Source organism: Cetorhinus maximus, chromosome 9 (assembly GCF_964194155.1).
Source record: "Cetorhinus maximus chromosome 9, sCetMax3.hap1.1, whole genome shotgun sequence".
NCBI lineage: Eukaryota > Metazoa > Chordata > Chondrichthyes > Lamniformes > Cetorhinidae > Cetorhinus > Cetorhinus maximus.
Genome location: NC_135887.1, coordinates 50,092,214 through 50,112,948, shown reverse-complemented (window position 1 = coordinate 50,112,948; position 20,735 = coordinate 50,092,214). Strand labels below are relative to the sequence as shown.

Below are 20,735 nucleotides of genomic sequence, written 5' to 3'. Positions count from 1 at the left end.
AATACAGTCCACAGAGGGTGTCACGCATATGTCGTCGTCTGTGGTTAGACAAGGGAGGCACGCTCGGCAGGCCTTCATAGCTGCTCGATTTGTGGAGGATGATGACGACACGCAGTGAGGAGACATCATAATTTCCTCACATTGCATCTATGAATCTCTGACTCCAGTCTGGCTTATGGCAGCACACGTACCCTCTTTGATAATGCTGCTGTCATGAGATGCAGTGGAGGCCCTAAAAGTCGTTCAATTGCAGGAGGATGATGACGACATGCAATGAGGACACTCCATAGATCTTCACATAGCCTCTGAGAATCTTTGACTCCAGTTTGGTCGAGGCAGCTCACTTGCACTCTGTGACCAGGGTTGCCCCGCACCCTTCTTGCGTACACACTGTTGGAGGCCAGCTATGGTGTCAGCGATGGAGGTCAGCCCGTGCAGCTGTGCAGGACCAAGGTCTTCAAGGCGGCTGCCACCCTAGCAATGTTGACCTTGGTGCATTGGCATGTCGGCGATATCACCTCAGCCTGAAGATGGACGGACTCCTCCATCGTGCCTTGCAATCTGAGGAGTGCAGCGGACATCCCTTCCTGATGTTCCCCAGCTTTCCTTTGCAGCTCCAGCAACTGAGACATGACCGAGTCCAGAGGCTCATCATCTGACTTCGACTCAATAGTTCTCCGAGTGCTGGACACCTTGGAAGTCCCTGCCGTCGCCTGCTGTGGATCAGACAGTGCGATGTGCCCACCAGATTATGATCCTAAGGCTTCTGTAAAGTTAGGTCCCACCGAGGTATGTGTCTCTGCACTGGTGGAGGGTGTGGGTGAGTGCTATGATGGGACTTCAGGGAGGGTGCCTTCAGATTCCTCTTCAGAGGTTTCTTTCTGGCTCAACTGGAGGCTCTGGGTCATGGACTCTGTTGCCTATTTGGCAGATGTGCCTGCGAAAGCATGGGGAAATAATTAATGCATGGTAGTGGCCTGTGAAAGAGGACACATCACTCACAGCACGGTTGGCTGATGGATGTTGCTGGATCCTCACTTGGCAGAGCAGCGCCGACCTCACCGTCAGCGCAGGACCTGTCCACATCCTCGCCAACCAGCTGGAATGGTCTGTTTTCAAAGTCGGTGAGGTCCTTGATTTCAGGCATTCTTTAACTGGTAAGCAACCTCTCCCTCTCGTTGTGTGACAGCTTGTTCTGCCTGAATAGAGATGGAGTGCGTGTAGGACGTCTGCCAGGCCAGATGATAGATGTGCCTGGCATGTGTGGGTGGTGAGTGGTCCCTTGGACGGGATGAAGACAATGAAGGCGTGTGTGAGAGAGTGAATGGTGATGTCCCTTGAACCAGCAGTGAGTGAGGGACCTGTGGATGTGTGATGGGTTTGTGAGTGTGTGAGTTGAGAGTGATGAGAAGAATGACTTACCCTGGCAGAACAGAAGATATCATTCATCCTTTTGCAGCACTGGTTGGCTGTGCTCTTTTGTAGGGCATTGGCCCTGACCACCGCTGCCACCGCCTCCCAAGCCAGATTACTGAGACTGCTGCCCATCCTGCTGCCAGAGCGGGGGTAGAAGACATCACGGCGAGCCTCCACTGTATCCAAAAGGTGCTCGAGGGACACGTCATTGAACCTGGGGGCTGCAGCCTTTTTCCCTTTCAGGGCCATGTCTTTTTTGCAGCAGTCGTGGGCTGGAAGCACTGAGAGGTTGTGCGCGTGGCTGCACTTTAAAATGGCGCCCGGTGTGCTGAAGCAGCGAGGTGACAGCGTAGCAGGCGAATCAGAGCCCACCCTTCATGGAAATGTCGTGTTTCCCGGGAATGCGTAATCAATGCGGCGAGCTTGGGATGATACGGCTGAAAAGCCGTCATTGCGGCTAGGGGGTAAAACGCCCTTTTACCCGCCCACTACCTCGCTTAGTGCAAATCTGAACAATCTTGCCCAGTATGTCTGCAAAGGACAAAAGGGACCCTGACTCCTCTATTAAACCCCCCAAGATTCCAGACCTGGGGAAATGCATAATAAAACTAAGTGCTTCCTGTTTTTATTTCAGGTTTCCAGCATCTGCCATATTTTGCTTTTATCTGGGAAAATACTCTTCTGTTCAACACCCAGGAGAAGAAGTGGGAGGTATGTCACATGATCTCCCCCAAGCTGCTAGAACCTGTAATATTGCTGTGTAGAACTGAAACCAGACAGTCTACCATTTTATCATCTAACAGGTAGCAGCGGAAAGGGCTCTGTCCAGGTGAAATGCCTGGCCTTCATCTGCTCTGTTAACTACTGGAACATTGGAACTCCTGTATCTGTGCTTTCAAGACTAATCTCTATGTGCCTTCTCCCACCTTGGAAGTCCTCACTTCTGGAAAGTCGGGTCGCCCTGCAACAGTTTCAGCCTGCAGGAAAACTGGACCTTTGATTCTGGACTCTAGACTCACATGAAGCCATAACTCTTATTTTTATTGCGGTCTTGCCCTGCCCTGTACTCCATTCTTTCCCTTATCCCTCTTTAATTACATGGGCAGAAGTTTGACCTTGTTGGGCGGGCGCACACCTGACCTGAACAAACATAAAATGTCGTGCATTGATGTTGGGCGAGCATCTCGACGTCAACACGCACTGGCACGATATTTCACTCGGTGGGTGCGTGCGAGAGTCAGAGCCATGCCCACCATTAATTAAGAGGCCAGTTAAGGCACTTGACACTGCAATTGTTGGCGATTTAACGTTGCCCATGTGATTTCTCGCCTGTCGCACGGGCAAAACAGGCAGGCAGGCAGCCCACTATTTGCAAAAGCTCATCCATGGGCAGGATAAGAAGGGTCAGCAGCATTGTCAACGTGAGTAATGAGGAGTTTTGGAGATAGTGCGCTTTTGGTTGCTTATTTGAACTGGACAGCTTCATCTTGGTTCTGAGCTTCATTCTGAGCATTTCTAGCCTTCATTCCAGAACTCGTTGGTGTCTTTCAGGCCCCCGGAGATTTTGGACTCTGTGGGCCCTTCCAGGTACCAGCCTTCCCTTACCCTGGTTATGGGGATTGTGGTCTCCACTGGAGGCACCTCCTCTGAGGAAGAAGAGAGGGGCAGAAGGGAGAGGAGGCCAGGTTCCCAATGCAACTTCCAGGGGAGGGACCTGTGGGAGGAGAGGCGCAGGCACAAGGGGTGCAGAGCCAGCAGGGAGTCCAAGGTGGTAGGGGCAGCAGACGACACCACTATCCTGCTGCCAGGGTTTACAGACAGCAATGCAGCTACCTCGATATGTCTGAGGTGCAATGCCAAAGGAGGCTCCGCCTCTCCATGGAGACTGTGAACTCCATCTGTCAGATGATCGGGCCTGAGATCAGCTCTGACTGTGTGGGTGGACACCCCATGCCAGTGGCTCTGAAGGTCACAGCGGCCCTCAACTTCTATGTCTCTGGCTCTTTCCCGGGCTCAGTGGGGGAATCTGTGTGGAGTCTCCCAATCAGCTGTCCACAGTTGTGCCAAGCTGGTGACAGAAGCTCTGTTCAGGCGGGCATTGACTTTCATTAATTTCCGTATGGACGAGGCCAGCCGGGCAGAGTGAGCCAGAGGCTTTGCAGCGATTGCTGGGTACCCCCGTGTGCAGAGTGCAATCGACTGCACACATGTGACCATCAAGGTGCCAACAGGTGAGCTCGGTGTCTTCATCAACAGGAAGAGATTCCACTCCATGAACGTGCAGATAGTGTGTGATCACAGGATGCTGATTCTACAAGTCTGTGCAAGGTACCCTGGCGGCTCCCATGACACCTACATCCTCAGACACTCCCAGGTGCCGGGGCTCTTCAGTATTCCAGCCCGGCTGGATGGATGGCTGCTGGGTGACAAGGGCTATCCCCTCAGAAGGTGGCTCAAGATGCCTCTCTGTCATCCAAGAACAGAGGCGGAGCAGCCGTACAATAGGAGCCACGCCTCCACAGGGGCGGTGACAGAGGACTTCTCAAAATGCACTTCCGATGCCTGGACTGTTCAGGGGGCGCACTGCAATACTCCCTAGAGCGGATGTCACTGATGGTGGTTGCATGCTGCGCTCTCCACAATCTGGCACTGACAAGGGGGGACCCACTGGAGGAAGAGGATGTTGATAGAACTCCACAGGCCACAGATGATGAATCCAGTAGTGAGCCCGAAGATGAGCATGGTGAGGAGAACGTTGAGGGCGTGGAGCCAGACCTCGCTAACCTCCAGGGAGGCAGGTTTACCAGGAATGCCTTGATCCAATGCTCCTTCAGCTAGGCTACCAAATAATAACCACCACCACATGCCAGGGCTGCCGCCTCCATCCTAGATCTCAGAAAGGATCCTCTCCTTAGCCCCCATGATACACTCAATGCCTGTGCAATAAAGTTTCAAGATACTTATGTCCAGCATGAAATACTGGCCTACCCTGAAGCTACAGAACAAATGAAGCATTGTCAGGCCAATAACACAAAATCAAATGTCATTTAATGTTGGAGCTCACAGATTCTTGAACTGAACAATATCTGGTATTGGTAGACACACCATTAAAAAACAAAAAGTTAGATGGGGGAACAAAAGGTCATCCATGACCAGCCCTCTTGGTTCTTCTTACATTTACAGGTGCTCTGTCTAGTTGCTACCCCTGTCACTGGCACCGGCACTGGAGACAGCCTGCTGGCTCTGCTGTCTTGTTGGCCTTGATGACCTTGGCGGTGGTCCTCTGGCCCGTGGAGCCTGTGATGGCCCCGCCTGGGAGGGACCGGCCAGTGCCATGACTTGCACCTCCCCAGTCGCCGCAGCCTCATCAGAAGCCACGGTCACTGGCAGAGGGGTGGAGGAGCTGCTACCGTTATCCAGAGAGCGCTTAGAGGAGCCTGCAGAGACGACAGGCAGCTCGTGCGCCAACGTGAGGTTGCTGTGGACCTCCCTGCTTGCCATTAATGGACGGGCACCTAGCTGGGATACTGGGTGTCCCATCCATCTCACACATGGACACTGACCAGCTGAGGTCATTGCCTGTGTGTGGGCTTTCAGGCCCAAGTGCAACCCCAGGGACCCCTGATTCTGTTCCTGGAGCAGCCTCTCCATGAGAGCCGCCATTTTCTCCATGGAGGAGTCAGTGCACTCGGTCATGAGGGTTAATGCAGTGCTTATGCTCCGCTGGGACTCCTCCAAAACAGAGACAATGGCACGCATACCCTCATGGGTCTCCGCCAGATCCTCCCACTGATGCTGGATGCTGGACATCCAGTATCAGCCGCCTAATGGATGACTCCAGAGGCTCATCATCAGCCACCGACTAAGCATTGCCCTGGTCCCCAGCAGTCCTCCAACTGCCGGCACCTTGGGCACTCTCTGCCTCCGCCTGCACCTCAAGCGAGTGTGAAGTGCCCTCACCGCTGTGCACCGAGATACTATCCACCGATCTAATGCCCACCGAGGTGCTGGTATCTGTGCTGTGCCTGGTTCAGAGAGTGGGTGTGACGCAGGTGCGTGGGGAGCATGGTGGTCCTCTGGGGACAGGGGTGGATCTTCAGGGTCCAGAGTGCAAACAGCTGATGGTGAACCTAAAAGGGAGTCACTAGTGAAAGTCATCACACTGTCACTGTGCATGCCAGGCACTGAGGTGAGACAACAGAGATCTGCATAATGGTGCCCTCATCTTTTGATTATCAATGGGGACTCCAGGTTCGAGGCTCACATCAATGAAGAGACTGCACTAGAATGGTTGCACAAGCTGAAATTCTCACCTCAGCGCACTGCACTCTTACCTTCGTCTGACACCCCAGCCTCACCGTAGCCGGTTAACTGAGGCACACGGCGCCTCTCAAGCTTCAAGGCATCCTGTTCATAACGGGAGAGGATGAGGAGGTGTGGGGGACCCCCGCCAGTCTGTGACGTCTCAATATTGTTATGGGATGTCTTCTCCTGAAAGGATAGAGGAGCATTGATTAGTCCACTCTCTACCTGCAGCACCATTGCAGCCTGGCCAACCCCACCTGAGGAACGCCTCACAGGGTACATCCGAGTTGTGGCCCTCGAGCCACAAGGCACTCAGTCTAAGCAGCCAGGCCTCACCCCCTTGGCCAACTCTGGTGTCATTGACAGTTGGCACTCAGACTGTAACACCCCTGAGGTCCATGGGGGATGGCCAGCCCAAAACACTTCAGCACATTGACCCATGGCGACACGGTACTTCCTAAGTGTCGTCGGTCATTGAAGCACTTCCGGCACTAGAGCCAGATGCGCCACACCGCGTCATGGGTGCTCATCTGGCCTGCCACCTCCTCCCACGCCCTCTTTGTGAAGTGCGGTGGCCTCCTCTGCCCATCTCTGGGGACAAGGGCGTTCCTTCTGGCAGCCACATCCTCCAGGAGGGCAGCGAGGCACTCGTTGGAGAAACGCAGGGCCGCCTGCCCCGCCGACCTCACCAACTGCATGGGTTCACTTTCCTGGGTCTCAGCCATGTCACTGTAGCAACTCCGATGAAGGCAGCCTCCCTTGGGCTGTCTGCACCGTTTTTGAACCTGGCGCCGGGTCGCCATTGGACCCGGCGGACAACAGGCCCCTGCCCCCACCCACCCTTTCTTGGAGGTTGTCCAGCTGGCTTTCATGTTGGGCAGCCCTTAATCGGCCCACCAGCGTAAAATCACCTTCCGGCCTCGATCGCGGGCAGCAGTCATCTTCCCGACGGCCACCGCCTGCCCTCGACGAGGTCAAAATTCTGCCCTATGTATGCAAAAAGGGGTAAAACCCCTTTCCAGCATTTTGTGTGTGTGCAAAATAAACCACCCATCTTATTTTGCTTTATCTCGAGTTTGCTGTGGGGTTATTATTTGGGAAATAACTGAAGGATTAGGGAAAATACGTCACCACTTATAAAGGGCTGGCAGAAACCTTCTATCTGGCATTAGATATGGAGAAAGGGAATTTCCAAACCCAAAAGCCACCAGGGAGGGTAGCTGGAGCTGCACCTCCACTCGAGGGCAATGATGTTCCAGAGGGCATGGAACATGTTAGGAGAGTGCGCCCTCCAAAGCCAAAGGCTCCGGCCAAGAAGTCAGTGATTGATTTCGCTGACCACTTTATGGCAAATTTACATATGGAGCAGAAAAGTTCCCAAATTGGCTCAGAAAGTGTGAGGGTAATGCCTCACATAGTTGATAAGCCACCTGGTGGTAAAGCAAGAGCTGTCCATCCCCAGAGGGCAGTAGTGTCCCAAAAGACACTGAACCTAGCATGCAGCTGACCAGCAGAAATTGGGCCCATGCTCGCCCACCATCATGCAGAATTACGAGAGGACTGGACAGAGTTAACCGCCCCCTGTAAAATGATCCATAACCACTCACCAGGCTATAGCCCTGTAGCTATATCCAGAATGGATGTGGGAGAGGCCCCTGTCAGAAGGCCATCTTCCTGTCATCCTGGCCCAGAAAGGCTGGCCCAAGTTCAGGGACCAATTGCCAACCTGTTGCTGTGCCAACCAAAAGCACCTAACGCCGGAAACAGGAACTCTCCAGTTGTGCTAGCGCCTGAGCCGGACCCCAAAATGGAATCCCTTAAAGAGGTCAAAGTCCCTTTTAAACACCCCAACTCCTAACCCTCAGCTGAATCCCAGTCTCTGGATCCAAATGCCTGAGTCCACAGGTTACCAAAGTGGACAGGCAGGAGCTAGGCTGGACAAGAGCAGCTCAGCCCAATGTTCCCAGGGTCTGGCATCCACAGAGTGAGATGTCCAGCCTTCCCTTGTGGATCACCCAGGGCAGCTTGACCATCACTCAACCCATGAGTGCTAGCCACCCTTTTGAAGATACTTAACCAGGCGTAATGCATGACCCCTAACAGGGGGAAGTCAGAATTCTAGCACTGAATAGGCTTCCCCATGCCCCATGCAGCAGGGAGCTGCCATTTCCCCAGCTAACTGTGTGCCTAATGTGCCAGTATGAATGAGAGAATGCCTGTATACTTCCGCACTTCCTATTCTTCCTTCCCTAAAACCACATTAAAAAAAATGAAATTGAATTTACTTCATTTTCTCCAACAGGGGAGGCATCTCCTGGCCAGAAGACAGGAAGAAAAAAGTATATATATAGTATGTCAATCTGGTTACTATGTAAGATTTTAATTTTAATTTTAAAAATTGGACAAGGCTTTACCCTGATTCCCCGTGACTCATACCAGAGGAATTTCTATCCTTCAGACAAACAGCAGAGACTCATTCCTCGGCTGTTAGAACCTGTGGTATTGCCGTTTGGAACTGAACCAAGGCAGTCTACCATTTTATCATCTAACAGGTAGCACAGAAAAGAGCCCTGTCCAGATGAAGTGCCTGGCCATCCTCTACACTGTGAGCAACTGGAACATTGGAATTTGTGTATTTGTGCCTTCAAGACTAATTCATCTCTACATGCCTTCTCCCATCGTGAAAGCCCTCGCCCCTGGAACACAGGATCACCCTACAACAGTTTCAGCCTGCTAATCTCTGAAGGAGTACGACACTGGTCTTTGATTCTAGACTCTGGACTCACATGAACGCATAACTCTTATTTTTATCGTCGTCTTGCCCTGCCCTGTACCCCATTCTTTCCCTTATCTCTCTTTTATTGTATGAGTACAAAGAGGGGCAGATGTTGCAACACCTCTTTCCTTCGTTTTGTGGGTGTGTAATATAAACCAACACTCTTATTTTACCTTACCTCAAGTTTGTTGTGAGGTTATTAATACATAGGGCAGTAATCATTGGGGACTTCAACTACCCTAATATCAATTGGGATACGAACAGTGTGAAGGGCACAGAGGGTGGAATATTCTTGAACTGCATTCAAGAGAACTTTTTTAGCCAGCACGTAATAAGCTCAATGAGAAGAGGTGCAATTCTAGCTTTCGTCTTAGGAAATGAAGCTGGGCAAGTGGATGAAGTAGCAGTGGGGGACCATTTTGGAAATAGTGACCATAATATGGTTAGATTTAACATTCTTGAAGGTCGATAAATAACCAGGGCTAAATGGATTGTATCCCAGGCTGTTGAAGGTAGCCAGGGAATAAATAGCGGATGCTCTGAGGAACATTTTCCAATCCTCACTAGATAGAGGTGAGGTACCAGAGGATTGGAGGTCTTCGAAAATTGTACCAATATTTAAAAAGGGTACGAGAGATAGGCCAGAAAATTTTAGGTCGGTCAGTCTGACTTCAGTGGTGGGCAAATTATTGGAATCAATTCTGAGAGACAGGATAAACTGTCACATAGAAAGGCACAGGTTGATCAGGGACAGTCAGCATGGTTATGTTAGAGGAAAATCATGTCTTACTAACTTAATAGAATTTTTTGAGGAAGTAACAAGGAGGATTGATGAAGGTTGTGCAGTGGATGTTGTCTACATGGATTTCAGTGAGGCATTTGACTAGGTCCCACATGGCAGACTTTTTGGGAAATTGAGATCCCATGGGATACAGGGGAAGGTGGCAGGTTGGATCCAAAATTGGCTCAGTGACAGGAAGCAAAGCGTAATAGTTGATGGATATTTTTGTGAATGGAAAACAGTCTCCAGTGGTGTTCCACAGGGCTTAGTGTTGGGGCCTTGCTATTTGTTGTATATATTAATGATTTAAACTTAAATGGGGGAGGTATGATTGGGAAATTTGCAGATGACACAAAATTTGGCCATGTAGTTGATAGTGAAGAGGATAGCTGTTGACCCCAAAATGATATCAATGGTTTGGTTGAGTGGCGGGGAAGTGACAAATAGAATTAAATTCGGATTGTGTGACATAATGCATTGGGGAGGGAAAACAAAGCAAGGGAATACTCAATAAACAGGAAGTTATTGAGAGTGGCTGAGGAAGTGAGAGACCTTGCAGTGCATGTCCACAGGTCCTTGAAGGTGGCAGGACAGGTAAACAAGGTGGTCAGGAAAGCATATGGAATGCTTTCCTTATTGGGCGTGGTATTAAGTACAAAAGCAGGGATATAATGTTGGAACTATATAAAATGCTGGTTAAGCTACAGCTGGAATTTTGTCTATTGTTCTGGTCTCCACATTACAGGAAAGACATAATTGCTCTGAAGAGAGTGCAGAGGAGATTTACAAGGATGTTGCCAGGGCTTGAAAATTGCAGCTATGAGAAGAGATTGGATAGGCTAGGGTTGTTTTCCTTAGAACAGAGGAAGCTAAGGGGTGACTTAATTGATGTGTACAAAATTATGAAGGAAAGTGTATATACTAAGCAAGTCCAAATCTACTCTCCACAACATACCGCTATTATTATTTTAAAACGCACATTCAGTTTGACACTTTACCACACTCCAAATGTCAAGTTTTCTCTTGAAATGGTACTTTCCATTTTCTGTATGGCTTTGTGTTTTATATAATTCTACAAGGACCCCTCAATTTGTTTATTCAAAATTGAATGGTGTCATGAAACTATAATAATTTTCATAATATCATTGTGATTTTTTGTAAAAGTAGGTTAACAGTGGGTTTTGGATAGTTTCTCTGTGTGTGTGTGGGATTTAATTGAATTGGAGACAGGCTGGTCTGGAGGCTTTGACTCATCAAAAGAAGCTAGGTTTAAAATGCTAAATACGTAAACATGATTGAAGTCTTAGAATGTGAGGTGAGGAGAATTTGCATTTTTAGATAAATCAGGGCAGTTTGAATTTCAAAGAGATGGTAGGATGTTTACACCTAGCCAGAGAAGCTAGACCAAGCAGTATGTTTATTTTTCCCAAAAGTTACTGACAATATTAGCACCATGAAAAGATTTATATTATCAGAAAGGTAAAGTTCCAAAGATGTATCAGAATGATGGAGTTTACATTAAAAAGGAGAAACGTGTATAAAGGAGAATGAGGCTACGTGTTAGTGAAGGCATTGTAAGATTTATAAGATGTATTACAAGCCTCTTGTATTTGTGCATTAAGCCTGCTGCCTGCAGAAACTGAAGCTGGGATAAGCCGCTTTGAATTCTACTGTTCAGGGTATTGTGATAATTTGTCTGCCTTCAAAATCTATTCTTTTTACCGTTGCCTTAACGGGGGTGTAAATGAAATCCAGATTAATTAGGAGTTTTAAGAGTTACTATAGTAGTAATTTGTAGACCTATGTACGTGCTTTAAATCTTTTCCTTTGTTAATAAATGTTTAATTTAGCTTTCTAAAAAATCTCTGAAGTCTTGGCAGACTTATTACTTCTGAATTCAGGGCATGCATCTCAAAATAAATACAAATTGCAAAACTGTTGTGATAGTGTGATCAGGTTTCCCTCATGGATTTGATCTGCCTGGCACAAATCATCTACCACATTGTCGCGGAAATCGGAGTGAACAGTCAGACCCAGGAGGTTTGTCTCGGAAGCCTTTATTAATCGTGATATCACGGAGAGCCCAGTAGCATACAAGGTAGCTAGCTGACACTCTAAGGAAGCATCAGAGCACACGTATTTATAGTAGAAGTTGTACATATCAAAGAGCTTGAAGGTGATAAGGCTGTCTAACTTTCAATGATCAATTACATTGAGAATCATTGTCACACAATTACTCTATTCTAAGTTTATGACTATACAGGATATTGGGGGAAGCTCACGTAGTAATAAAAGTGAGACAGGGAATAGATGACCATTGCTTGATCCTGGGGCCAGACATCCCATGTCTGGAAGCCTGCCCATGACACTCCCCTTTCTCCCTTCCTGCTCAATTAGCTGGCAGCTGCAGGTGTGCCTGCTAGAACAAAAGAGGGAACTGTGCTGTAGTATTCCACCATTGTGCTAACGAGAGAGGGAACTAGTATTCCACCATGGTGCTAACTGTTTAACCCTTAGTTGACCTGTAGATGTATTTTATTCTTCCACACACATCATAACAAGTTGTGGGCTCTTTGCGGGGTTATTGAAATTCCTTGAATGGTTTGGAGCTGGTGAACCTGGAGGTTATGAATATGAGAAGCACAATGAATTCAGGAGTTGGTGTGAGGGATTTTTAAAGTGGTGAGACTGCAAAAATGGCTGTATCCATGGTTAGAGTCTTTTTGGAAGTAGAAGATTTAACTCTGATAGGGTTACAAAAAGTTTTTAAGGGTAAGCTAACAGAGTTGGCAGATAAGTTGCAGTTGAGGTTGCCCGTAGGGGCAAAGAAAGCAAACATAGTTGAAGCGATAGCGCAGCATTTGAAGTTGGAAGTGATACCTGACACAAGTGAGTCACAGTTGGAGGTAGTGAGACCTCAGTTAAAAATGAAGAAACTTGAATTTGAACAAACAAAGGAACTGAAAAAACTTGAACTGGAGGCAAAATAAAAAGAAAAAGAATTAGAATTGAAAAGGCTAGAGGCAGCAGGTAAGGAAAGGAAAAAAGAGAGAGTGTTTCAAAAAGAAATGGAATGCGAAAACTTGATCACCAGAAGGATAAGTTGGCAATGGAGGAGAGGGAGAAGGAAAGAGACAGAGAGCACCAACTTAGTAAGCTGGATTTTAAAAAAGAGACCTCAGATGCTAAGGAAAGTTCTGATGATGACAAGCATCATTAACCTAAAACCCAGTGGGGAGATGTTTAAATTTGTGCAAGCTCTTCCAAAGTTTGAAGAAAGAGATGTGGAGGCATTCTTTATTACATTTGAGAAGATAGCTAAACAGATGAAATGGCCATAAGAATACTGGACATTTCTGTTATAATCTAGGTTAGTGGGCAGAGCACATGAAGTTTATGCTTCCCTGTCAGAAGAAATGTCAATGGATTATGATGTGGTAAAAAAGGCTATTTTGAGCACATATGATTTGGTTCCTGAGGCATACAAGCAGAAATTTGGGAATAGGAGAAAACAGCCTGGGCAAACTTATATTGAGTTTGAAAGAATAAAACAAAGTAATTTTGACTGGTAGATATGGGCATTAATGATAGAGACAGCATTTGCAGCCCTTAGAGAAGTAATTCTTTTGGAAGAATTTAAAGATTCCTCATGGGGAGGAACAAAGGGTTCAAATGGTAAGACAAGCAGCAAAGATAGCTGATGATTATGAGTTAGTTCATAGATCTAAACCTTTTCTTTCATCACCCTTTTAAACCAGAGGATAGAAAGTGGGAAGATGGAAAGGAAGGCGGGTAGTCAGGGAAGAGAAGGAGTAGGTGGAAATTCCCAGGAAGTTTTTTCTCAGACTGAAAAGGAAGGTGCTGAAGGTAGAAGTGACATTCAAAAATTGAGTGTTTTCATTGTAATAAAGTTGGGCTCACAAAGTCAGTGTGCTGGAAATTACAGGGAAAATCTGTTGGAATTATTGGGATGCAGAAAAGTTCTGGAAGTAAAAGTACTGTGGGTTCTGAGGTTCAGGCACAGGAAAAACCAATGGTTTGTGTACAGGTAAAACAGGAAGAATCAATGATAGGTAAAGAAGTGGGAATGTGTTCCCAATTTACCCAAGAGAATTCTGAGGAGCAGGTTGCAGAAATGTTTAAAGATTTTGTATGTGAAGGGGAAGTCTTTCCATGTGCACAGGGTGAAGCAGGTACAGATATTAAAATTTTAAGAGACACAGGGGCTAATTAATCCTTAATGTTGTGGGATAGTGATATTTGTTGTTCAGGGGGAGTATTGCAGGGACAGATGATAATAGGTGGGGTTCATGGAGATGCTCAAACTATTCCATTGTGGAAGGTAAATTTAAAGGGTAAGTGGAAAACAGGTGAGGTGATTATTGGTGTAGTAGAAACATTGCCCATTGCAGGGGTTCAATTTATTCTGGGTAATAATATAGCTGGGTCACAGATGTGGGTGATGTCTATGGTAGCTGAGCAGACTGTAGAGGTGTTTTCAACAGAAGTGTTGCAGAGAGAGCATCCTGGATTGTTTCCAGATTGTGTGGTAACAAGATCACAAGCTCACAGCTTGAAACAGGAAGAAGAGTAAGTTAAAAGGCAGGGAAAATGTGTTGAAGTTCAATTAGCTGACACTGTCTTTGATAAGATTGTTCTGGAAGAAGGAATGGAGGAGAATGCAGCTGAGGTATTTAGCTCAAGGCAGTTGGTAGAGTTAATGAAAAAGGATCCATAAATAAACAGTTATATCAGTCATCTTACTCAGAAACAGAGGCAGAATGTATCCCAGAATATTATTACCTTAAGGGTAGTGTGTTGATGAGAAAGTGGTGGCTGTATCAGGTTTCAGCAGATGAAAACTGGATGGATTGTTATACCATTTAGATATAGAAATGAGATATTGAGAATAGCTCATGAAATTCCAATGGGGGGACATTTAGGAATTGGAAAGACACAGGCAAAAATACAGAGCATATTTTTTTGGCCTGGATTGCATAGCGATGTAGTTAAATTCTCTAGAACATGTCACATGCCAAGTGATAGGGAAACCACAAGCAGTGATTAAGTTGGCATCTTTAATTCTAATTCAAGCATTTGAAGAACCTTTTACTAGGGTTATGATTGATTGTGTAGGACACCTCCCTAAAACTAAAAGTGGAAATCAGTACTTACTGACAATAATGGATGTGTCTACAAGGTTTCCTGAAGTGATACCTTTGAGGAATATTACAACAAAGAGAATTGTGGAAGAATTGACTTATTTTTTTACAAGATATGGTTTACCAAAAGAAATACAATCAGATCAGGATTCAATTTCATGTCACAGCTGTTTAAGGGAGTAATGAAAAGTTTGGAGATAAAACAGTTTAAGTCAAAAACTTATTGTCTGGAGTCACAAGGGGCTTTGGGAAGATGGCATCAAACTTTAAGTACGATAATGAGGGTGTATAGTCAGGTCTATACAGAAGATTGGGCTGGGGGAATCCCAATCTTGTTATTTGCTATCAGGGATGCTTCTAATGCATGGATTTAGTGCTTTTGAATTAGTCTATTGTTATGAGGTAAGGGGACCACTGAAATTGATTGATGAGAAATTAGTGGGTCAAAATTTGGAAACTACTCTCCTGGATTATCACAGAATCGCAGAATCACAGAATCAGTGCAGTGCAGAAGAGGCCCTTCAGCCCATTGAGTCTGCACCAACATGTGAGAAACACCTGACCTACCTACCTAATCCCATTTACCAGCACTTGGCCCATAGCCTTGAATGTTATGATGTGCCAAGTGCTCATCCAGGTACTTTTTATATATCAAACTTCAGAGTAATATTGGACAGAGCATGTGAGTTAGCTAGGGAACATTTAAAGATATCGCAACAAGTGATGAAAATGAAGACAGATAGGAGAGACACTGCTTGTAGTTTTGTTGTTGGGGAAAAACATGTTAATTTTGTTATCAGTACTGCATGACTTGTTAAAGGAATGGTTTAGTGGGCCTTACAGGATTAAAAAGAAACTGAGTGAAGTAAATTATTTAATGAATATTCCAGATAGAAGAAAGGAGCAGAGGGTGTGTCATGTAAATATGCTTAAAAATTAATTTGACAGGCAAGAGGACCAAAAGGAGGTGGTAGATAAGGAAAAAGAGGTAGAAATAAAGGATTCCGAAATTGATTTTCCTCTAATCAAATTGAATAATGACGGGGTACTTGAAAATTTAAATGTAATATTGAGTTACCTTCCAGACAAGTGTCAAAGTGATTTGGAAAAGATGTTGCAGCCACACAAAGCTATTTGTGGGAATAAGCTGGGGGGGTGAGGTGGGGGACAAATTTAGCTGCACTTGATGTGAGTGCAGAAGTTTCATTTTCGATTTGCAAAAGCGCAAGTTACATATCTAGGCCATACCATTGGACATGGTAAGGTGGCTCCAAGAGATTTGAAAGTCAAACCTATCATGGATTTCCCCGTGCCTACAACAAAACAAAAAGTTTTGAGATTTCTGGGCTTGAATGGGTTTTACCAGAAATTTGTCCCCGTGTGGCTGTTCCATTGACAGAACTATTAAAAAAGAAGTTTCAATGCACACAGGAGTGTCAGAAGGCATTTGACAGTTTGAAAACTTTATTGACTACGACACCAGTTTTGGCAGTACCCCATTTAAGTTGGCCATCAACACAAGTGATATAGGCATTGGGGCCATACTGTTGTAAGAAAATGAAACTGGAATTGAGAAACTGATAGGGTGTTTTTCACAGAAGTTGAATGCGCAACAGAGAAGATTTTCAGTGATCGAAAGGGAGACTCTGGGTCTGGTGTTAGCGTTACAGAATTTTGAGATTTATATCGTAAACAATTCATCAGAAACAATTGTTTATTCAGACCACAATCCTTTAAAGTTTTGGGACAAATTTTGAGACCGAAGTGCAAGGCTGTTCAGATGGAGTTTATCACTGAAAACATTTAATCTACAGGTTATACATGTGGCTGGATGAGAAAATCTAATTGCAGATGCATTGTCAGGAGTTTAAAGCTCAAAGGGAAAATTGGAGAGTTAAAACCTGGACACTGTACTAAAATGATATCTGTTGATACCAAGGATTTGTACATATATATTGTTATGCTAATGCATGCATCTGGTAATGTAATAGTGAGAGTATATTGATAAGTATATGAGATAGTGTAAGATGGGTTAAGAAAATGAAGCCATCTTTTTAAATGATGATGGTTCATTTTCTCATGGGGGGTGTTGTCATGAAAGTATAAGAATTCTCATATTATTATTGTGATTTATTGTAAAAGTAGGTTAGCAGCGGGGTTTGGATAGTTTCAGTGCGTGTGTGTGTGATTTAATTGAATTAGAGACAGCTGGTCTAGAGGCTCATCAAAAGACTCATCAAAAGAAGCTAGGTTTGAAATGCTAAATATGTAAACATGGCTGAAGTCTTAGAATGTAAGGTGTCGAGAATTTGCATTTTTAGATAAATCAGGGCAGTGTGAATTTCAAAGAGATGGTAGGGTGTTTACAACTAGCCTCAGAAACTGGGTCAAGCAGTGTGTTTATTTTTCCCAAAGGCTACTGACAATATTAGCATCACAAAATGATTTATATTATGAGAAAGGTAAAATTCCAAAGACATATAGGGACAATGGGATTTACTTTAAAAGGGAGAAGCATGTATAAAGGAGAATTAGGTTATGTGCCAGTGAAAGCATTGTAAGATCTACCAGAACTGTGACAAGCCTCCAGTATTTGTGCTTTAAGCTGCTGTCTACAGAAACCGAAGCTGGGAAAAGCTACTTTGAATTCTACTGTCCAGGGTATTGTGTTGACTTGCATGGATCTGCTTCAAATCTTTTTTTTTACTGTTGCCTTAACAGCAGTGTAAATGGAAGCCAGATTAATTAGGGGTTTTGGAGTTACTATAGAAGTAATTTGTAGACCTATGTATGCGCTTTAAATCTTTTCTTTTGTTAATAAATGTTTAATTTAGTTTTCTAAAAAATCTCTGGACTTATTACTTCTGAATTCATGTTATGCATCTCGAAATAAATACAAATTGCAAAACCATTGGGCAGCATTTCCCTCCCCCTGTCGGGGGCGTTGTGCCGGAGTGGGCACAAGTGGGCGGGTTCCTGATCGGCGCCCCCGGTAGGAGGCACACTGCCATTTTACGTGGGCAAGCCAATTAAGGCCAGCCCAGCGTGACGTATGCCATGAAGCGCTATGTGCTCCCTGTGCATACGGGGGGGATTCCCTGAGCCAGGAGTGCAGTCTTTCATGTGCGCAAAAGAGCACACAGATCTCGCTGAGGCAAAGTGCTGCCACAGGGAGATCAGTGTTACTTTTAAAAAGATAATAAACTATAAGAAAAATTTTATTGACATGTCCTCTCATGTGACACTCTCACATGAGCTGGGACATATCAATTACTTTTATTAAAAATGTAACACAAAGTTTAAGTCCTTCATGAAACCTCATCCTGTCCGTGGATGAGGTTTCATGTTTTTCCTGAAGGCCGCCTAAGGCTCTTCACCTGCCCGCCAACCTTAAGGTTGGACAGGCAGGTCCATTAATCATTTTAATTACTTTTCAGTAGGCCTTAATAGGCCTTTGACAGTTCTGCGGGCGCGCAGCCGAGTCAGCTGCATGCCCAACGAACTGAAAATCTAAATGACGTGCGGTGACGTTGGGACGCCCACTCGACATCACCGGGCGTCATTTTACACATCGGCGAGCGGGCCCTGTCCCCGCTCGCCGAAGGGAGAATTCTGCCCACTGTGATAGTGTGATGAAGTTTCTCTTGTGGATTTGATCCACTGGCACACATCAACTGCCATGTCATAACAATGGTCAAATTTCTTGTCTTTCAATAACTGATTTTAGGGACTAGTATCGTGGCTTTAAGGGTTGTTTAGCTCAGTTGGCTAGATGGCTGTAGTAGTGTAGAATAATGCTAACAGTGTAGTTATTATGTAGTTACAGTACATTGTTGTACCAGCTGAGCTAATTCTTGGGACCTGCCTCCTCACCTTGCCCCATAGTCATATCATGGCTTTTCTCTATCTTAGGGCTTGATACTTTCTCTTATGTCTCAGTGACCAATACTGGAGGTGCAATTTAAGCTGCGGTACAAACAATGCACTGAACAGTTTGAATGCTGTATCCTGTCCTTATACTTTGCTGCTTTAACTATATAGTTCAAAATTTTACTTGTTTTGCTGTCTCCACAGTTTTTCCTTTTGCCCCATAACCATCCCTTCACTGCCCCCAGGAAGGATATATTGATCTTGGATATCAACAAAATTATTACCAGGTCATCCAGGAGTGAAATCATGAAGCAGTTTTTCACTCAAAGGCATGCTAATCCAGAGGCTGTGGATACTCGGACAATTGGAGCTTAAAAGACTGAGACAGGTAGCTTTTTATTAGGTGGAACATGAAGTAAAGGCAAGCAAATGGAGCTGGGGGTGCAGATCAGTCGTGATTTAATTGAAATGAAAGCAACATCCTGCAGATGCTGGAAATCTGAAATAAAAATAAAAAATGCTGGAAATGCTCAGCAGGTCAGGCAGCATGTGTGGAGGGGTAAAGATGAAAGCTCTCACCCTGAAATGTTAACTCTATTTCTCTCTACAGTTGCTGCCTGGCCTGCTGAGCCTTATGATCTAATTGAATTGGTCTCTACAGTGAACCCTAATCTCTCCTAAATTGAGGGATTGTGGAACTGCACCATAGAAGAGCCTGATGTTCATCACCTTCAGCAGAGGAAAGGCTACACATACTGCCACAGATGAGCTGCGGGATGAGTACTGGCTCTCCGAACCTGTAGTTGGCGCTGTGCCCCCTCTGCCCCTCCCCTCACTGGTGGCAGCGTCACCTCTTTCCGCTCGGACGGAGTCTTGTTGGCGGGCGGGCGGTCTGCTGCTTCGTTGCTGTGGCCGCCGCCTCCATAGCGACGGGGATGCGCGGCTCCCCCTTGACTGTGGAGTTGGAAGGGACCGGGCAAAAGATGCGCAAGCGGCGGGGTCTCTGCGGCTGCAGCTCGGGATTGAAGGAGGACTGCGGCTGAAGGCTCCCGGCCTCAGGGTAGGTGAGAATGGGGAGGAGGAGGAGGAGGAGGAGAGTGGTACCCAGGAGGATGCAGGATGGGGAGCAACCCCAGCAAGTCTAGGGAGATGCTGCCCCTCTCCTCAGTAACATGGCCTCTAAACACCCAGTACAGGATAATTGATAATTCTGTGGATTATTGTGTCTCCACAACTAATTTTAATTATTTAGCTCCTTTGAAGGATTTCATTGGAACAGTATTTATCTGTCCCTTATTATGCAGGTGCCAGAATTTATCCTAAGCACAATCCAACATTTGGCAACTTTTTTTCTCTGCCCGCATTTGCACAATTCCTGCAGTTTGAGTCTAGCACCTTGTAACTTGGCCAAACTGTAGCAGGTGCCGGGAGAACAAAGAAACAAAAGGCACGGTTCAGTGTTGGGTTTTTTTTTGTAAACAGTGACCCAACAGCTACTGTGGTGAGTCACGGCGCTTCTAATATTTACTGGCAGCCCTTACCCCGAACAGGAATAACAAAACAAATGAGCTTTCACTTGTCCATGTTAATCTGCTTAATGAATAATTTAAAACAAATAGCTCAATGGTTATAGTAATAGTGTTTGGCAACATATTGTAATGTTAGTGTTAATTTGGTGTTGTTTTAAGGTTATTACTTAAAATTTAAGCAAATCATGACAATTGGCAATGGATATTATTTAAAATACTTTTTAAAAATCATTTTATGAACATTCTGTGCTTGCTAATTAATTATAATTTGAAATAAAACATGTGTTATATTTAACACTGTAGGACTGTATCAAATTCTTAGTTCCTGAAGTATTTCCATATGATTTGAAATTTAAAATATCAAAATTGTCCTATTGTGAAGGATGCTGCTGCTGTTTCCAGAAAAAACAATTAAAATAATCAGATCTTAAGCAATTTTGTTTAGCTCTGTTTTATATATGTTTATTTTAACGGGTAGCAATGCAAAACAATGAGATTTTGCTTTTTGGGTTTCTATTCTCTTTGTGGTAAGGATATTGCTGCCATTTCAGCACAGGAATATAAGTTTCTAATATTTTTTATGATGCTTCAGCAGCTTTGTTTATGAGGGGCATGGCTGTAATAGTAATCATGTTTAATAGATAAAATTGCAAAACCAAAACCGTTTCATTGTGAATGCAATTGTTTTTAATGGACAAAACTCCAAGGGGGAGCTGATGGTAGTAACTATTATTAAGCTCTGCCTGTGGCTTCTGATATTCTTCTCAAGGTCCCAATCACACTCTCTCCCCAAGGTCCTGCTGCTAATTTTAAAGTTACAGTCTTGTTGATGTCAGCACTGTGGAGTTGCCAACTTTATAGAGTTTGCCTGTTTAAACATGCAGTTGTATTGGTGA

The 20,735-nt window shown here is 45.2% G+C and overlaps 1 protein-coding gene across 1 annotated transcript in view; it reads left to right on the top strand.

Moving 5' to 3' along the window:
• Window positions 1-19,173: 19,173 nt before the first annotated feature.
• The window catches only part of srrm3 (serine/arginine repetitive matrix 3), an 854,108-nt gene continuing 852,546 nt past the window's right edge, over window positions 19,174-20,735 (top strand). Inside the window, exon 1 of the mRNA XM_078548703.1 lies at window positions 19,174-19,370. The gene's annotated coding sequence lies outside the window, so the exon portion shown is untranslated. The remainder of the gene's footprint in view (window positions 19,371-20,735) is intronic.